The sequence below is a fragment of the Furipterus horrens genome, unplaced genomic scaffold (assembly GCF_987537825.1).
Source record: "Furipterus horrens unplaced genomic scaffold, mFurHor1.1.pri manual_scaffold_17, whole genome shotgun sequence".
Lineage (NCBI taxonomy): Eukaryota > Metazoa > Chordata > Mammalia > Chiroptera > Furipteridae > Furipterus > Furipterus horrens.
The window spans coordinates 65,583,815-65,604,609 of record NW_028327187.1 but is presented as its reverse complement, the minus strand read 5'-3'; positions in this window follow the sequence as shown (position 1 = coordinate 65,604,609).

Sequence of the window (20,795 nt, the reverse complement as noted above, 5' to 3'; positions counted from 1 at the left end):
CTTGACCATACTTTCTTTTTATCTGCCATTAACAAGAGAATAACTTAGGTACTGTCCCCATAGTGGTGACCATGGGCCTTGGATTTTTTTTTTTAATTATTTGTCTGTTTGTTTATTTATTTATTTTTAGAGAGAGGGGAAAGGAGAAAGAGAGGGAGAGAAACATCACTGTGTGGTTGCCTCTCACTCGCGCCCACAACTGGGGACCTGACGTGCAACCAAGTCATGTGCCCTGACTGGGAATTGAACCCGCGACACTTGGCTCGAAGGCCGACGCTCAATCCACTGAGCCACAGCAGCCATGGCTGCGCCTTGGTATTGAAACTCAGAATAAGATAACACATCGTTTCCTTTCTCTCTTTACTTACCACCACCTCTTCCTTATTTACACAACACATTAAGTGTATATTTTCCCTTAAAGCTCAAAGACATGGTTAGGAATTGCTGTGCAGATTAAAGAATATAATCATTAGTCAGATTAGCTATTTATCAACAGCTTTTTAAAAAGCAAATAACTTCACAATTAAGAAGGTCAAGCTAATGATTAAAATAGTTTGAGAGCAGAGTTTGTGTTTTTCACTTGTTCATGACTTCACTTTCATAATGATTAAATGATTAAAATGTGTCTCTCTGGGACAACTGTAATAGGAAAACGATAAATAAATAATTTTTTAAAAAGGTAAAACACACACACACAAATGTGTCTCTCACTAAACTATTCTACTTTTCTAACAGTTTGAGTAACTATAACTTAAACTTTTGGAGAACTACCAGACACGTTAGCATAAAAGACTGCTGAAAAGGAAACAAAAGACCAGTCAAGTGAAAATAATTATTAATTGGATTTTAAACATATAGACCCCATTGCATAGATTGGTTCATTTTGATCAATTCAACCTTAAGAACTAGAGAATATGAATTCACACCAAAAATGCAAGATGATCCAGGTGAAAGAACTTTAGTACCCTGAAGGAAATATGCCTACCTTAGAAAAACATATTTGCTTTTCTTAATCTGATTTTCAGTAGGTGATTCTACTATTTTGTTTTTCTCATTTGAATTAAATAATACACAAAGCTGGGAGAAACAAGATGGCGTAGGAGTAAGAGGAAGCTACACTAACCTCCTCCCAGAAATAGTCTGGATTTACAACTTAATTTTGGAGAAATCATCTGGAATAACCAACCGAACATTACCTGGAGAGGTCTTAAAACCACGGAGAGACAGAAAAGGCCGCTACATCACAACGTGATTGGTAGGGAGTGTGGAGACACGGAAAAGCTGGCTGGGCTCACACGGGTGGCAGCCGAAGGGATTGAGAAACAGCTCTGCAGCCGGGAATTCCCCCTGAGAAGGGCAGGGTCTAAACACCCAGCTGAGCTTCGCAGCCTACAGTAACAGAGTAGAAAGTAAAATAGTATCCAGCTGAGAAAAGTGAAAAGCCACAGGGTTTTTTGCTAGCCAGAGAGAAACAGCTGGAGAAAAAGAGCTCTTAAGCGGATCACATATGAAAATATTTTGGCCCCTACTTACCCTGGGCTCAAGCGGAGAGAAGGCAGGGAGGACTGGAGGCACTGGGGGAGACTTTGGTGTGGTGGCTTTGAGGGGAAAACTGGGGGAGCGGCCGACCTGGTCCCAGTACTGACTCATACCCAGTGCTGCAAGCAGACCACCCCCCCCAAATGGCGTCAGCCTGAGGGAGAGCCAAAGCCCAGCCTACAGGAATTAAGCTGCCACACCCACAGTCCTTAAGCCTGATGGCTAATCACAGATTGAATAGATTAACATCTAGAAGCCAAATAAAGGCAGTAGATCCTTGGAAGTCTGCAACAGGCTGCCTAGGCCTAGACTGATACAGGATCTGATGCCACCAGGGGCAGATCCAGGAAGTGCAGATCATTCTAAGAAGCACCAACCAACAATAAGAGTCACAAAAAAGAGGAGACAAACAACCTCCCATCGAAAGGAAAGGTAGAATCCCCAGAAAGAGTGCTAAATGAAATAGAGGGGAGCAAACTATCAGATATGGAATTCAAAACATGAATTATGGAGACGCTCAATGAGCTCAGCGGAAACTACAAAGAACTCCAGGGAAACTACAAAGAACTTACTGAGAATTACTCCAGCATGAAAAAGGACATAGAAGCTATCAATAAGAACCAGGGGGAAATGAAGAATACGATCTCTGAATTGAAGAACACAGTAGAAGGAATTAAAAGCAGGCTAGAGGAATCAGAAGATCAGATCAGCGAGCTGGAGGAAAACAGACAAAAACTCCCAGACAGTGCAACAAAATGAAAAAAGACTGAACAAGACTGAAGAGGCTCTAAGACAGCTGCAGGACAACATGAAATGTCGTCGTCATCGTCGTCGTCGTCATCGTCGTCGGCAGCCGTCCGTCTCGAGAGACAATGGTGTAGCTTCTTAAGAGTCTATCTGCACCACCGAGAATGGTTGTGCAGTCCAACTCGGGAGTGACACGGTATCTGTCTCCTCCCGTGTTGAATCGACATCTTGCGATGATGCTGGAGTGTCCTCTCCAGTGAAGCTGAAGCTACAGAGCCTGGGCAGGGTGATATGGAGGGTCTGCTGTTGCCCATGCAGCAGACCCCCCCTCTCTTCGCAGCTGAAGGGTCCAAGGGAAAGACGGAGTCAATACAGCTTGGTTTCAGGTGCGCCACAGGAGTTGCCGGTGTTGACTACAACGTCAAACTGCCTTAGGGACTCCGGCTCCGGATTTTCTGTCGGGGTTTACTCCCTTAGCCTTTCCCCTGAAGAGGTATGCCGCAAGGCAGCGGAGGTTTTTTTGGAGTCAGAGTTTTCCTTCTCTGATGTACCCTGACTGGAAGATCGAACCAGCGACACTTAGCTCGCAGGCCGACGCTCAATCCACTGAGCCAAACCAGCCAGGATACATGAAATGTAATAATATTCATATCATAGAAATTCCAGAAGGAGAAGAAGAGCAAGGGATAGAAAACCTCTTTGAAAAACTAATGACAGAAAACTTCCCTAACATGAAGAGAGAAAGAGTCACGCAAGTCCAGGAAGCACAGAGGGTCCCAATAAAGATGAACTCCAACAGGCCCACTTCCAGACACATCATAATTAAAATGGCAATATTCAAAGACAAAGACAAAGACAAAGAGAGAATCCTAAAAGCAGCAAGAGAGAAACAACTAATAACATACAAGGGAGCTCCAATAAGGCTATCATCAGATTTCTCAGCAGAAACACTACAAGCCAGAAGGGAATGGCAAAAAATATTCCAAGCAATGAAAAACAAAGGCCTACAACCAAGAATACTCTACCCAGCAAGGCTCTCATTCAAAATGGAAGGTGAAATAAGAAGTTTCCAAGACAAAAGAAGGCTAAAAGAATACATCTCCACCAAACCAGCATTGCAAGAGATGCTAAAGTGTCTGCCTTAAGAAGATAAAGAAACAGAGAGAAACACAAGTACGAAGGGGGAAAATGACAATGAATAAGTACTGAAAGAAAGAAGGAACTTCTACCACTTGCAACAACATGGATAGAACTAGAGAGAATTATGCTTAGCGAAATAAGCCAGGCAATGAAAGAAAAATACCTTATGCTATCACCTATTATGGGAAACTAATGAACAACACAAACAAATGAGCAAAATTGAACCAGAGGTTTGTAAACAAGAAATAAACTAACAGTAACAAAGGGGGAGATGGGAGGGAGAGAAGGGGGTAAGAAAAGGAAGAGTCTAGTCAAAGAACATATATAAATGACCCATGGACATGGACAACTGGGTGGGGACTGAATATGGGAGAAGGAGGAGCAGAGTGCAGGGAAGCAAGAGGGGGAAAAAAGTGAGAAAACTGTAATGAAAAAACAAAAAAAAATTTAGTGGGGGAAAAAATGAAAATATAAAGAATGGAAATGAAAGTTCAGTGAATATTAGAAGGAGAAGGATTTTCCTTCACACTGTATATTTTTCTCCCTATCTGATCCCTTCAGAGTTTGTCATTCTAGAGAAGTAAGTAATGACATAGGTTTCTTTGCATAAAACTAATAAGACCAGTTGTTAATAGAGGTTTGTTTTTGTTTTTTAAACTAAGACTTTGACTGGAATGTCATGCTTGAAGGAGACATGCTTGGGCTTTGGTTGTTACCAAAAAGCCCTGAGGAACTGGGATTGACTTTCAAAGGTAATAAAAGTCCACAATATAAAAGGCCTGGTACCTTGGATGGATTCGCAGTCCATGGCAATCTTTCCAGGGAAGAAATGAAGGTTGTTTTCCTGAAAGATGGCTAGAAGGGACCTTAAGGAACAATGAAAAACCAGAAAGACTTGGAAAAGACAGGTGGTTACAGGCAAGGCTGAATGCCAGCTATGTGGTTCTGCTTCTGGGCTTTGAAGGGCAGACAGAAGGTCACCCTAAATGTTCCTCGTGCAAGTTCCAGCAAAGCGGAACTAAAGATCATAAGTGATCATTTTCTGCTCTTGTTGTGTTTATGCAAATGAACAGGATAAATTAAAAATGGACTTAATGCAGTCCCTTTAATGACAAGGAAGGTAATCCTAGGGAGAAAAATCCGGATTCAAGGAAAATCACAATGCACAGTGGTGGACTGTGAAGTAGTGCAGCTAACCATCTTTAAGGTTTCTTTTCATTTAAAATTTTTTTCATTTGAAAGTTAAACTATGTCTGTGGCATTATCAAGGATGTTTAATTTACAGGCAAGAATGTCAAGTGCCTTGCAACTGGATGTCTTTCTGATAAGACAGTCCTACAGATTTAGAGACTTGTATGTGGGTTATGTTACATAAATTAACATGTGTTTTCTGTTTTCAAAGGGCATAAGTCTACAATCTCATTTCCTGAGTGATTGTCTGTACGTATAGGCCTCACTTAATCCTGTCTGCATCACTGCCTCCTGAGACTCAATGGTTTGACTGAACTAAGTGGCTGGGTTGGTGAAGAATGGGGTGGTCTGTGGGCTTCACTTTAAAACTGGTTTCTCTTTTCTGTCCTAAAGGCTTGGACAGAAAGAGCCCAGAGACCTGAGCGAGGGGGGAAACCTAAAATATTTCCCTCAGTCAAAACTAAGTATAATGGGCAAGAGGGTTTTGGACAGGTGAGATGTACCTGGCACACCTTTCTCCAAAGAAGCCCTTCTTTTCCCTATGTGGGACATTGAAAAATTAATACCTGTCTTTTGTCACCTAGTGGTTATGGATTGAATGATGTCCTTTAACCCTGTTGCCAAATCTGTTGCCTCCAGAATACAAGAAGGATGCCAGCCTGTTAAATCAAGCATGCCATTGTCTGGGGACAGCCAGCTGACCTGGAGTCTGCACGATCCTTCCCCATGTGGGAAGGCCACCCTCCCCTCCACACCCCCACTCTTATTAGGGATTTCTGGACCCAAGGGTACATAGGATGACGACCATGTCCAGCTTGAAGCAGCTAGAGGAGCTCGAGACCTTCGCCCATTGTCCTTTATAGATTATAAACGGTCTTAAGTCTGAGAGGGAGGAATTGTTATTTTTTATTGTTAAAATAATTAATTAATTAATTATTTTTTAAAAAAGAATAAGAAGAATATATGAAAGGGTGAGGCAGGAGAGCTTGTATGTATGACCCATGGGCATGGACTAGGGGGCGAAGATTGTTTTGGGAGGGGGGTGCTGGGTGGAGGGGAGCAAAGGGGAAAAACTTGAAACTATTGTAACAATATAATTAATAAAATATACTTAAAAATAAAAATAAATAAATAATACACAAAACTACTCATCTTCAATCTATTTTCTCAAGGTGATACTGAGCAAACTGAAAGCCACAGAGCCACCCACAGATGTGGCTTTCCTACTCGTTTGTGTATCTTCTCCCTTGATCACCGCTTTCATTAGATGATGTTCTCCAAACAACTGCACCATGCTGGATGCAAAGAGCTCACAGTTTCATTTTCAACCTTCCAGATTGAGAATAGAAATTACTTTCCCATGAGTTCTCTATGAGCATCTTTTATAATTTCAGTACTTTCGTGGATATATAAAGGAAATAAACAACTTTAAAAGGAATGTGAGATTTTCCTGACCTGGAAAAATATATACTACACAGCATGAATAAAGTCAATAGGTATAACAGATTTTCCTGGAGATGATAAGTGGTGTCTTCTCACCTATAAATCATAGGTTACTATCCAATCTCCTCTGTTCCTTAAATGATGGATTTCAGAGGGTGTTGCCATCATATAATCTATATACTACTATTTATTTCACTTTCACTTGAAAATGGAACTGGCAAGACCATATAAATTTGGTATTGGGAAAGGTGAATGTACAAAACATGCTGAGAGAATCAAGTTGATGCATTCACATTAGTTGAGAAGCATTTTAGAGTTTGCCTTGAAGTGACTGTCATATACTCACTAACTTTGATCAAATGTGACAGGTTTCCAATGAAGTGAGACAGACCAAATTGCAGTTGATCAAAGATCAAGAGAGAAGACTGATTCATGAGGAAATAGCAAAGATCCAAAAAGCAAGCCATGGAAGCTAATGCAGATACAGAGACAGGTAGTGTTAAGAAGAGCCAGCAAGTAATAATAAATATGATCCTTGAAAACACAACAGGTATGACATTAGGAATATATGAATTAGGAATTATGGTCTGCTATTAGTCTTACATGACTAAAAATATTGGTTTACATGAGATTTTTCTTTCTTTTATGTAATTAAAAATCTGGACATTTTTACACCAGAGAACCAGTTGTTATCCTTATGATCAGTGACATTCATTCTCATGGTTTCATAATAGTTGCTGAAACTCTAGCCATTACATCTGCCTACACATAAGAAGAAAAAACAAAGTGGGTAAGGACACAGCAAACTCTTCATTTATTTTTTAATTAATTAATTTTTAACAAGGTTACTTTATTTTATTTTTATTTTTATTTTATTTTATTTATCTGTTTTTAGAGAGAGGGGAAAGGAGAAAGAAAGGGAGAGAAACATCAATGTGTGGTTGCCTCTCATGTGCCCCCAACTGGGGATCTGGCGTGCAACCTAGTCATGTGCCCTTACTGGGAATCCAACCAGCGACACTTGGTTCACAGGCCGACGCTCAATCCACTGAGCCACAGCAGCCAGGGCTCAAACTCTTTAAAAGAGACTTTCAAAAAGTCCTGACTGTTTCTGCTTACATGTCTGCTAGTAACAATTCAATCTGTAAAGGAGAGCAGAAACCACCATATATACTTTTTATCTTGATACATTGACATCCTCAAGTATATAGAAATTCTGTTTTTAACGATAAAGGAGAGAAATACATATTGAGCAGAAAACTAGTAGTCTCTACAACAGTCCAATGTGGTATTCAGTGTGAGACTTTTCATTCAGTGATTGAAGGACCCAGGCCCCTTCCTTCTTACAAGCTTCAGTGGTAACCATAGAAAAGATAAGGCAGAGAACACATATCTGCTGAGCAACAGAAAGCAGGAACCCCACCACAGATATGACTTCAAAGAGCAGGACACTCCTCCATGAAAGGACTAGAATAATGCTTTCACATTGTGGCTGCAAATTAGAATTGTTAGATATATTAACACTTTTAACATGTATCATTGCTTAAGCCCAAGTCAAATGGATTGGGAATAGGTAGGCATCAGTACTTTTTAATGTCTTCCCAAATGATTCACATATTCATCTAGAGTTGATAACCATGTTCCTAGAAGAATACACCTGGGCCTCAGACCAAGAAAAACTGAATGCTGGACAAAGATTGAAGATAGAGACTTGGTTAATTCATGTCACATAAAAATTCATGGAAACATGCAGTAAAACAAACTTGATATTTATTAATAATTCTGATAAATTTAGCCTTCATTTACTTAGACAGTTTTATCCAAATGACTGAGGTGAGGTTAACATAAATAGGGGTTGGATGGTTCCAGCAGTGAAATATAGAGGATACACCACCAAGAAGACAATTACACCATGCACACATAAAAATAATTAACCTCTTGAAATTTTTGGAGCATATGCTACACAATTTCATTTATTAGAATATCCCCAGTGCCTAGGACATACTCTCACACAGCAAATTTTTTTTTATTTAATAAACTAACAAGTATTAACAGGGAGTATGTACTCAGAGGGATAGATACTACTTAAAAATGTAGAGGTATAGAAAAATATAAAAACAGCCCTGACCAGTGTGACTCAGTTGGTTAGGCATCATCTCATCTCGTAAAGCAGAAGGTTGCCCTTCAGATTCCTGGTCATGGCACATGCCTATGTTGTGGGTTTGGTCCCTGGCTGAGGCATGAACAAGAGGCACCTGATCGATTTTTCTCTTTCACCATTGATGTTTCTCTCACTCTCTTTCTCCATCCCTTCTCCTCTCTCTATAAATAAGTAAACAAACAAACAAATTTTAAAAAGAAAAATATAAAAATGATAATTGCTTTAAATGACAAGATTAGATAGATAAAATAGATGATAGGTAGAAGGAGGAGAGTCAAGCTTTAACACACAGAGTGACAGAAATCAGACAAATGGTTGCATGCCAGGGTTCAGATTGATGGTAAAGGAGCATGGGGGAATTGGGGGCATGATATTAATTTCCTATATCTTAATTGTGGTGGTGTAAGCATTTTGTCACAACACATCAAACTATAAGTGTATCTTATATTAGTCTTCTAATGCTACATAACAAATATAGTGGCTGAAAACAATACTTATTTATTAGGCCACAGTTCTGTGATCATAAATCTGGGTACCACATGGCTGAGTTCTGAGTACAGGGTCTCCTCAGGCTAAAATCAAGGTGTCAGCCAGGCTGTATTCTCATCAGGATCTCAGGATCCTCTTCCAACTTCACAGGAGTGTGGCATAATTCACTTCCTTGTGACTATATGACTGAAATCCCAGTTTTCTTACCTACTGAAAACCAGGGCATGCTCTTCTCTAGAGGTCATGTCCCTGGCTGCATGAATCTTTAAATCCAGCAATGGCTGAGTCTCTCTCGCATCAACCCTGTGTCAGGCTTCACATTTGTTTCACTAGATAGGGTCCAGTTCCTTTTGAGAGTTCCTGAGATCAGTCAATTACATCTGCAAAATTCCTTTTACTATAAAATATGACAGAATCACAGGAGCAATGTGACACATTCACAGGTTCCACCCAGATCTAGGGAGAGAAGTTTGTAAAGGAGTCATTGTGGTCATCTTAGAATCCTGCCTACCACATACCAAATCATGTTTATTATAAAAGTAGATTAACACATAAGAAGTTAAGGACACTTTAATATTGACTTTTAACTATTTACTCCCATGGTCACATCTTGGAGCTGATCATCATCCAGAATTGTTCCACTTTTGAAATCTTAATCAATTTATGAGATGTAAAATGCAGATAGACATACTACTTGTCAATAGAAATAGAATAACTACATGATCGGTAGGGCCAGGTGACAGAAAGGCTGAGCTACTCCTTTAAGCATTAATCTACTATCAATTGTAGTTGACACATTTGCTTCTTTTTCATTCTACTGGAATCACATTCCAATTGTCAGAAGAGTGTGCATGGGAGGTGAGAGTTACCACCACTCCCTAACTACCTCTTACTTCCTACACCAGTGACTGATCACTGGTGAAGTCTTTTCAGTTGTTAAGAAATTGTTGCTCTTTTTGTGTGTGTGCACGTGTGCATATGCGCCATGCATTGATTGCAAAAGGATGCATTTCTGGATTTATGACTCAGTGCTAATACAGGTCCCACTTTTCCTGGCAGAGAAAATACACACTATATAATATTTATTGTATACATATAAATTTACAGAGAAGGAAAACTCTGATTCCAAAAAACCTCCACTGCCTTGCGGCATACCTCTTCAGGGGAAAGGCTAAGGGAGTAAACCCCGACAGAAAATCTGGAGCCGGAGTCCCTAAGGCGGTTTGACGTTGTAGTCAACACCAGCAACTCCTGCGGCGCACCTGAAGCCAAGCTGTATTGACTCCGTCTTTCCCTTGGACACTTCAGCTGCGAAGAGAGGGGGGTTCTGCTGCATGGGCAACAGCAGACCCTCCATATCACCCTGCCCAGGCTCTGTAGCTTCAGCTTCACTGGAGAGGACACTCCAGCGTCATCGCAAGATGTCGATTCAACACGGGAGGAGACAGATACCGTGTCACTCCCGAGTCGGACTGCACAGCCATTCTCGGCGGTGCAGATAGACTCTTAAGAAGCTACACCATCATCTCTCGAGACGGACGGCTGCCGCCGACATATAAATTTAAAAAATTGGCATTTGGGAAAATTGTTTGACACTGATTGTCACTCAGCTATTTTTAATTTATGCTTAGCAAACCCTGTACAAAGGAAGATACTATAGTATGCATGTTATCAGGGAGCACGTGTTATGGGTCTCTGATCACGTCACAACACTTGTCTGTTTTAAGAAAGTGATGCACTTTTATATTTAGATCCATGAAAGATTAATTGCATTTCTATATTTTTATTCGGCAATCCTTGAAGATGGCCGTGGAGTAGGAACAGTGTTCTCAGCTCGCTCCTGTTAAGGAGACAATCCAGGAGGAACAAACTCAGGGAGGAATGACTGAGTGAGTGGGAATATCTGATAACGTGAACGGGGAGGAGATCGTGGGAGCAGCGTGGAGGGGGGTGGAGGGGTTTGTCACAAACTGCAGGCTGAGTCATTCTGAGACTCCGTGCGTTTGCAGTATCAAGCCGGAGAGCTCACTAGCCGGGAGTGGGTTCTTGTAGGGAGTTAGGGAGAGGATTTGGCCGAAAAAGCCAGAGGAGTGAGAGAACAGTGAACAACCAGGACTGGGAGAAACTGTGTGACCTGAGTCTAGAGAGAAACATCCTCAGCTGCAACCTCCGACGGAAAGCTCGGCATCCCGGGCGCGCCCAGCACTTGCGCTAGGGCCCTACAGAACAAAGGAGCAGTTTTGGGGCAAGGAGACGGGCCGCACAGAAAAGCTGTTTCGGAACTCCGGACCGGGGGAGAACTGTGGTCTTGAAATCAGTGTTTGCTCTTTAGTCGCGCTAGAATCCCACAGAACAAAGGGCAGGTTTGGGGCTAAGAGAGAGGTGGGACGCGCAGGGTGTGTAGGTAGGGAAGAGGGCGGAGGCAGAGGTCCTGGAGGGGAGACGGTTTTAGGGCAAGGAGAAGGGCCCGCGGGGAGGGGCTGCTGTGAAGCTCCGGACCGGCAGAGAGCTCCGGGGAAGGAGAGTGCTGCGCCGACCGACCACACTAGAGTCCCACAGAACAAAGGGACGGTGCTGTGGCGGGAAGAAAGATAGAGCCGCAGGCGATAGACAGGGAAGCCAGAGGAAGCGGTAGCTCGGAATAGAGACAGTTTTGGGGCAAGGAGAAGAGCACAGGCAGGAAAGCCACTGCAAAGCTCCAGACTAGGGGAGAGGCCCTGGGCAGGAAAGGGCCACTGGGCCCGGCACTTTGACCGACTGTGCCAGAGTCCTGCAGAACAAAAGGACGATCTTGAGACAGGGAGAGAGGTGGGGTGCGCAGGCATATAGACAGGAAAGAGAGCAGAAGCTGTAGCCTGGGAATAGAGACAGGACCGGAGGCAGGGCGGGGATTGCTGGCAGGCACAGGCTGGACCAACAGAGGGAAGGAGTAGCTGGACAAGCCTGAGGAGGGCTGAGGCTGCCTCAGGAGGGGACTACTAAAGGCAGCTCACAGCAGAGCGGTGGTAGGCCTACGAAAAAAAGACTAGCAACCCCAGAATCAAGCAGAACCCTCCCACAGCCAGCCAACCAACCAGAAAAGATTTGAAACTCATGGAATTTTGAATAGGAGCAGACTCAGGAAGGAAGCAAGGAAAAACCAAAAAACAAACAAACCAAAAACACCCAGAGACTGTGCCTAAAAGTTGAATTGAGTTAAAATCCTCATTCTTTTATCTCTCACTCTCTCTCTAACTACCCCTACCGTCAGTCCCTTCTTATTCTCGCTCCTTTTCTCCCCTCCCCTTCCCCCCCTTCTCTCCCCTTAGCATTCTCCCCTGCATCCTATTCTCAGTTAATTTTATAATTTTAAGTTCTCTCCCTTTCTCACCCTCTCCTTTCTCTGCGCTACTCACCTTCAACTTTATTAAATTTCTTTCTTTATTTTGTCCCCCTTCAGTCTACATTCATTTTTCTTTCATCTCTTGTCCTTATTTTCCTTCTCTCCCTATACATAATCTCTCTCTCTCCCTATTACACTTCATATTCTAATCTCTTAATATTCAAATTATAATTCTAATCTATCCCCCTCTCCCTTTACTCTCCTATTCTTACCCCTTCTCTTTTTCTACCCCACCCCCCCACTTCTTTCTCTACCTCTTGTATTTCTCTCCTTCATCCTATCTTTTGCCAACTCTTCAATTTCAATCCTCCCCTCCCTAATATCTCCTCTTCCTCCTGATTTCCTTCCCTCCTCTGAGCTCTTTTCCTCCCAAATCCTCTTGCTTTCCTGTCTCCTATTCCTCTCTCTCTATATTCACCTTTTCTCTCTATCTTGCAACTTTATATCATGTTTTATATTTTTATTCGGATGATAAACGATAAGCACACGTATTTTCACAACTTAAAAATTCCAAATTTATCTCTAAACATTTTTGAACTCTCAGAAATATTTTTCCTCCAAAATACATGATGATTAGCTAATTCTAAACACTTTAGGTTAAATTTCAGTACTATTTATATTTAGTAAATTACATGGCAGCTTGTGATGCTATCATAGTTTAAGAAATGAATCTGGATAAGTGATTTGTGTTTTTTATATATCCCAAATTTTATTAAATATAATTAGACTGTGGCAAATATGAATATGATATTAAGACTCAGGATATGTGGCATGCCTTTACCATCAGCCGGAGGATTCAACCCGGCGGCATGGTCCGGCCGTGCCGGCGGCCAAAAAAACTCTGATTCCAAAAAACCTCCGCTGCCTTGCGGCATACCTCTTCAGGGGAAAGGCTAAGGGAGTAAACCCCGACAGAAAATCCAGAGCCGGAGTCCCTAAGGCAGTTTGACGTTGTAGTCAACACAGGCAACTCCTGCGGCGCACCTGAAGCCAAGCTGTATTGACTCCGTCTTTCCCTTGGACCCTTCAGCTGCGAAGAGAGGGGGGGTCTGCTGCATGGGCAACAGCAGACCCTCCATATCACCCTGCCCAGGCTCTGTAGCTTCAGCTTCACTGGAGAGGACACTCCAGCGTCATCACAAGATGTCGATTCAACACGGGAGGAGACAGATATCGTGTCACTCCCGAGTTGGACTGCACAGCCATTCTCGGCAGTGCAGATAGACTCTTAAGAAGCTACACCATCGTCTCTCGAGACGGACGGCTGCCGACGACGACGACGACGATTATCCAAATGCTATACAGCCTCCTGCTTTTCTGGTCAGAATGATAGGTAATGACTTTGTACAAACTAATTTGAAATTGGTTCCTTAATTTTCATTCATTTAATTACAAAAAAGCACTATAGAATTCCTACTAAAATAGTTCACATAGCAGTCTGCAATAAGAAAGCTTTTTTGTGAAAGCACATTGTATAAGCTTGGTCAGTTGCCAGAAGTGGTAGGATTGTGCTGAGCAAGTCATGGCATTATTAAAGGAGCTGGCATAAACAGAAATGCAGATCAGTAAATGAAATGAAGGATAGAAAGAAACCAGTAAAAATGGTGTATTTAAAAAGTTGAATGTAGCTTATTGAAATATGTGTTTAATAGCTTATATGAGTAAACACCTGAGGAAATGACCTTTCATTTAAGTATAAAATAAGTGTAATTATAATTTATTCCAATTGTACTTTTTTACAATAATAGAGGATTACTTAGACTTGACCATTAATATGGTTTTATTGATAGGCTGGTTCTAATGATAAATTAACTCTTTATAATACAAAACATACTGACTGGTAGAGAAGTTAGGGAGAAGAGAAGGAGACTATAAGAAGGGCTGTTCCTCAGGAGAAAAAATAATTAGGAACCTATACTAGTCAAAACAGTGCAGCTTTTTATGATGATATTTATATCTATTACAAAACTCAGGCTTTGCAACAGAAATTGCATGACAGTCAAAATTTCTTTTAAAAGATAAAATGAATTTTATAAACAACTTACCTGTTTAATTAATATAGTAGTATTATTTCATTTTTTCAAAAAGAGTCTATTAAGGTGTTATAATCAGATACTTTGAATGAAACATGCTTCATCCTTATATAATTGAATATAAAATATGTCATAACACTGATTGGAAGAGACAAATGTGGTCCCAAATCTTCAAAACTTCAGATTCCATCATGCTGCTTGCTCCTTTATAAGGTTCCTCAGTAGTATATATAGCACATAGGAAACCATGGAAAAACACATACTTGAATGTAGCTAGAGCTATAACCTCAAATCTTTACATTGATTTCAGGTTAAACTGGGCTGGACCATAAGTAAATAAAGGTGAGTCTTTTTTTAATTTTTATTTTATATTTATATTTTTTTAGTGTTTTTTTGTTTGTTTTTCAATTACAGTTGTCCCATTTTCCCCCATTTTTCTCCCCCACGAGCCCACCACTTCTCCCACAATCATAATCCTCCCCGTTGTCCATGTCCACAACTCATTTATACACGTTCTTTGACTAAACCATTACCTTCCTTATCTCCCTTCGCTCCCTCCCCCCTCCCTCCTATTGACTGCTATTCTGTTCCTTGTTCTATTTAGTTCTTTGTTTGTGTTGTTCTTTAGTGTCCTGCATTAGGTGATATCATATGGTATTATTCCTTCTCTGCCTGTCTTATTTCACTAAGCATGATTCTCTCTGGTTCCATCCATGTTGTAGCAAATGGCAGGAGTTCCTTCTTTCTTTCTGCTACATAGTATTCCATTGTGTAAATGTACCACTGTTTTTTGATTCACTCACCTACAAATGCGCACTTAGGCTGTTTCCAGCACTTAGCTATTGTAAACAGTGCTGCTATGAACATAGGGGTGCGTAAGTTCTTTGGAATTAGGGTTTTAAAATTTTCCGGGTATAATCCTAGTAGCGGAATCGCTGGTTCAAAAGGCAATTCCATTTTTTTTTTTTTTGAGGTAATTCCATACTGTTTTCCATAATGGCGGCACCAGTCTGCATTCCCACCAACAGTGCAGTAGGGTTCCTGTTTCTCCACATCTTCGCCAGCACTTGCTGTTTGTTGATTTGTTGATGATGCCATTCTGACCGGTGTAAAGTGGTATCTCATTGTAGTTTTTATTCGCATCTCTCTGATGGCAAATGATGTTGAGCACTTTTACATGTGTCTATGGACCTTCTGTATGTCCTCTTTGGAGAAGTTTTTGTTCATGTCCTTTTCCCATTTTTTAATTGGGTTGTTTGTTTTCTTGATGTTGAGTCCTATAAGCTTCTTATATATTTTGGAAATCAGTCCCCTGTCTGTGAGGTCATTGGCAAATATGTTTTCCGATATGGTTGGTTTCCTTTTCATCTTGCTCATGTTTTCTTTAGATGAGCAGAAATTTTTTAGTTTGATGTAGTCCCATTTGTTTATTTTTTCATTTATTTCTCTTGCCTTGGGAGATGTATCCGTGAAGATATTGTTACGTGTGATATCTGAAATTTTCCTGCCTATGTTCTCCTCTAGAACTTTTATGGTATCACGGCTTACATTTCAATCTTTAATCCACCTTGAGTTTATTCTCGTGTGTGGTGTAAGTTGGTGGTCTAGTTTCATTTTTTTGCAGGTCCCTATCCAGTTCTCCCAGCACCATTTGTTAAAGAGGCTCTTCTCACTCCATTTTATGTTCCTTCCTCCTTTATCAAAGATTAGTTGACCATAGAGGCCTGGGTTTATTTCTGAACTCTCTATTCTGTTCCACTGATCTATATGTCTGTTCTTATGCCAGTACCATACTGTTTTGATTACAGTGGCTTTGTAGTATTGTTTGATATCTGGTGTTGTGATTCCTCCTGCTGTGTTCTTCTGTCTCAAGATTGCTTTTGCTATTCGGGGTCTTTTTTGGTTCCATATGAATTTATGGAGTATTTGTTCTAGGTCTGTGAAATATGTCATTGGTATTTTAATAGGAATTGCATTGAATTTGTAAATTGCTTTGGGTAGTATGGCCATTTTGATGATGTTGATTCTTCCCATCCAAGAACATGGTATTTGCTTCCATTTATTTGTTTCTTCCTTAATTTCTTTCTTCAATGTTATGTAATTTTCAGAGTACAGGTCTTTTATCTCTTTGGTTAAGTTTACTCCTAGGTACTTTATTTTTCTTGTTGCTATAGTAAATGGTATTTTCTTTTTTGTCTCTGTCTCTGCTATTTTATTGTTGGTGTACAGAAATGCCTTAGATTTCTGTATATTTATTTTGTACCCTGCGATTTTGCCAAATTCACTTATTATATTGAGTAGTCTTTTAGTGGAGTTTATAGGATTTTCTAGGTATACTATCATGTCATCTGCATATAATGAAAGTTTCACTTCCTCTTTCCCAATTTGGATGCCTTTTATTTCTTTTTCTTGTCTGATTGCTGTGGCTAGGACTTCCAACACTATGTTGAAAAGGAGTGGAGAGAGTGGACAACCTGGTCTAGTTCCTGAGTTCAGGGGGAATGCTTTCAGTTTTTGTCCATTGAGTATGATGTTGGCCTCAGGCTTCTCATATATAGCCTTAATTATGTTAAGATATGCTCCCTTTATTCCCATTTTGCTGAGTGTTTTCATCATAAATGGGTGTTGTACTTTATCAAATGCTTTTTCTGCATCTATTGATATGATCATGTGATTTTTGTCTTTCATTCTGTTTAGGCGATGTATTATATTTATTGATTTGCGAATATTAAACCATCCTTGCATCCCTGGAATGAAGTCCACTTGATCATGATGTATGATCTTTTTGATGTATTGCTGGATCCTGTTTGCCAATATTTTATTGAGGATTTTAGCATCGATGTTCATCAGTGATATTGGCCTGTAGTTTTCTTTCTTTGTTGTGTCTTGACCTGGTTTGGGGATTAGGATAATACTGGCTTCATAGAAAGAGTTTGGGATTTTCCCCTCTTCCTGGATTTTTTGGAACAGTTTGAGGAGGATAGGAGTTAGTTCTTCCCTGAATGTTTTGTAAAATTCGCCTGTGAAGCCATCCGGTCCAGGGCTTTTGTATGCAGGGAGATTTTGGATTACTGTTTCAATTTCCTTTTTTGTTATTGGTCTGTTGAGACTTTCCACCTCTTCTTGATTCAGTTTTGGAAGGTTGTATGTTTCTAGAAATTTGTCCATTTCTTCTAGATTGTCAAATTTCTTGTCATACAGTTGTCTGAAGTAATTTCTCACTATCATTTGTATTTCTGAGGTATCAGTCGTGATTTCTCCTCTTTCATTTCTGATTTTGTTTATTTGTGTCTTCTCTCTTTTTTTCTTGATTAGACTGGCTAGAGGCTTGTCAATTTTGTTGATTTTTTCGAAGAACCAGCTCCTAGTTTTGTTGATCTTTTGGATTGTTTGTTTAGTCTCTATGTCATTTAGTTCTGCTCTGATCTTGATGATTTCATTCCTTCTTCTTGCCCTAGGCTTTGTTTGTTGTTGTTGTTCTAGTTCTTGTAGCATTGTGGTTAGGTTTTTTATTTGAGATTCTTCTGGCCTTTTCAGATATGCCTGTATTGCTATAAACTTCCCTCTCAGGACTGCTTTTGCTGTGTCCCACAGGTTTTGGGTTGTTGTGTGCTCATTATCATTAGTTTCTAGAAATTTCTTGATTTCTTCTTTGATGTCATTGTTAACCCATTCATTATTTAATAGCATGTTATTCAATCTCCATGAGTTTGGGTGTCTTTGATTTTTTTCTCTGAGGTTGATTTCTAGTTTCAGGGCATTGTGATCTGAAAAGATGCTTGATATGATTTCAATTTTCTTGAATTTGTTGAGGTTTGTTTTGTGACCTATCATGTGGTCTATCTTTGAAAATGTCCCATGTGCACTTGAAAAGAATGTATATTTTGCTTCTTTGGGGTGAAAAGTTCTATATATATCAGTTAGAACCATGTGGTTTAGTGTGTTGTTCAATGCCTGTATATCCTTGGTGTTTCTTTGCTTTGATGATCTGTCTATTGTTGATAATGGAGTGTTGAAGTCCCCTACTATGAGTGTGTTGTTGTTGATATCCTTTTTGTGGTCTTCTAGTATTTGCTTTATGTATTTGGGTGGTCCTATGTTGGGTGCATATATGTTTATCAAAGTCATATCTTCTTGATGGATTGTTCCTTTAAGTATTATGAAATGTCCTTCTTTGTCTCTTTTTATTTTCCTTGCTTTGAAATCCATTTTGTCTGATATGAGAACTGCTACCCCGGCTTTTTTTTCCGGTCCGTTTGCTTGGAATATTTTTTTATATCCCTTTACTTTCAGTCTGTGTAAATCTTTTGTTTTGAGGTGTGTTTCTTGTAGACAGCAAATATGTGGGTCCTGTTTTCTTATCCATTCCGTTACCCTATGTCTTTTAATTGGAGCATTTAATCCATTTACATTTAAGGTTATTATTGATGTGTATTTATTCATTTCCCTTTGTACCTCTGTTCCTCTCCTCTCTTGTTTTTTTCTTCTTTTTTTCTTAGAACAGTCCCTTTAGCATCTCTTGCAATGCTGGTTTGGTGGAGATGTATTCTTTCAGTCTTCCTTTGTCTGAGAAACTCCTTATTTCACCTTCTATTTTGAATGAGAGCCTTGCTGGTTAGAGTATTCTTGGTTGTAGGCCTTTGTTTTTCATTGCTTGAAATATTTTTGACCATTCCCTTCTGGCTTGTAATGTTTCTGTTGAGAAATCAGTTGATAGCCTTATCGGAGCTCCCTTGTATGTTATTTGCTGCTTTTCTCTTGCTGCTTTTAGGATTCTCTCTTTGTCTTGGAATGTTGCCATTTTAACTATGATGTGTCTTGGAGTGGGTTTTTGGGGGTTCCTCTTGATTGGAACTCTCAGTGCTTCTTGGACTTGCATAGCTTTTCCTCTCATCAGGTTCGGAAAATTTTCTGTCACTATTTCTCCTATCAGATTTTCAATTCCATGTTCCTTTTCTTCTCCCTCTCGTATTCCGATGATCCTTAAATTATTTTTCCTAATGCTATCCTGTAATTCCCTTACATCTTGTTCATATTTTTTCAATCGTTTTTCATTTTGCTGTATTGTCTGGGAGTTTTTCTCTACATTATCTTCTAACTCACTAATCCGATCCTCTGCTTCGTTAAGTCTGCTTTTGACTGATTCTACTGTGTTTTTCAGTTCAGAGATTGTATTCTTAAGTTCTTCCTGGTTCCTGTTAACAATTTCTATGTCTTTTTTAATGCTGGTGTAGTTCTCTGCCAGTTCCCTGTAATTTTCTTGGAGCTGCTGGTAACTTCCTTGAAGGTTGTCATAGTTGATTTTAAGGATGTCGAGTATATTGAGCTTCTTTACCACCATTGTTTTGAATTCCATGTCTGACATTTGGGCTATGTCTATTTCGTCTATCTCTCTTTCTGAGAATTCCTCTTTTCTTTTCATTGAGGGGTTATTTTTGCGTCTTACCATGTTGGATTCTTTTTGCATGTTTTTATTTATTTATTTATTTATTTATTTATTTATTTATTTATTTATTTATTTTGAGGGGGTAGTCTGCTTTGACTTCCCTCCTTTGTGGTGTAATATTCTTTATCGAAGGTCTGGGAGTTTCAGTGGTGCAGTCTCTTTGATATCCTGAGCCTGATGTTCTTGAGTTACTCTTTATGTCATTTGTTTATGCTGTTCGGTTATATTTCAGATGTTCTTTGATAGGATCTTCCTTCTGGCTACTTGGTTGAGAGTCACTCTATCTGCTTTGTCTTGAGTTCTTTTGTGGATATGCTGTTAAAGACATAAACACACAGCCCAGGCAGGAGACCCACACCCTCAGAAAGTATCCCCCACTCTATCCTGCTATCGTTAGCCAACTAGCCCGTATTAATATAAATGTAAAGAGATTTGAGCTTTTATACTATAAGAAGAATAGATACGAGTTGTTTTGGGGGAGGAAAAATATAATTTTTGATAGAGCGGTTGATAGATTAATAATAGTTGAGACTGTGCAAGCCAGTTAGTAATATTTACATTGTATGTTAATAAAAATAGAAGAAAAGGATAGAAAAATACCTAGTATAGTAAGAAAGTGGGATTGTATTGTATTTGGGTTTATATAGTAATTATATTATATTATTTAGAGTGATAGGGGGGCTAAGCTAGACACACAAACGAATCAACCACGATTAAAGAGAAAGGATGAGAAGGAGAGGTTATATGCAACACGTTAGAGATAAAGTTTGTTATTATTGGAAGAGGTGAAGGAAAAACACCCCCCAAAAAAATCCCCAAGAAAATAGAAGAAAGAAAAGAAGAGAGAAAGAGAAGAAAATAAAAAATTTACCACAAAAGCCCCCTAAAAAAATCCCCAAAAGGGAAGAAAGAAAGGAACAAAGAAAGATAGAAAAGAAAGAATAAAGAAGAAAGAAAGAAAGAAAAAAGAGAGAAAAAAAAATTAAAAAAATATATATATATACCCCCCAAAAACCCCCAAAAAAAACCACAGGAAAAGAATGAAGAAAGAAGGAAAGAAAAGAAATAATTAAGAAGAAAGAAAGAACAAGGGAGAAAAAATTTGGGAGAAAAAATTTGGAAAAAAATAATCGATGTTTTTACTCCGTTTTAGCCTTGGTGTGTTGCCTTCTTTTTCTGGGTCCGCAGCTGGTCTTGTGTGGCAGGTCAGAGGTTCTTATTTTT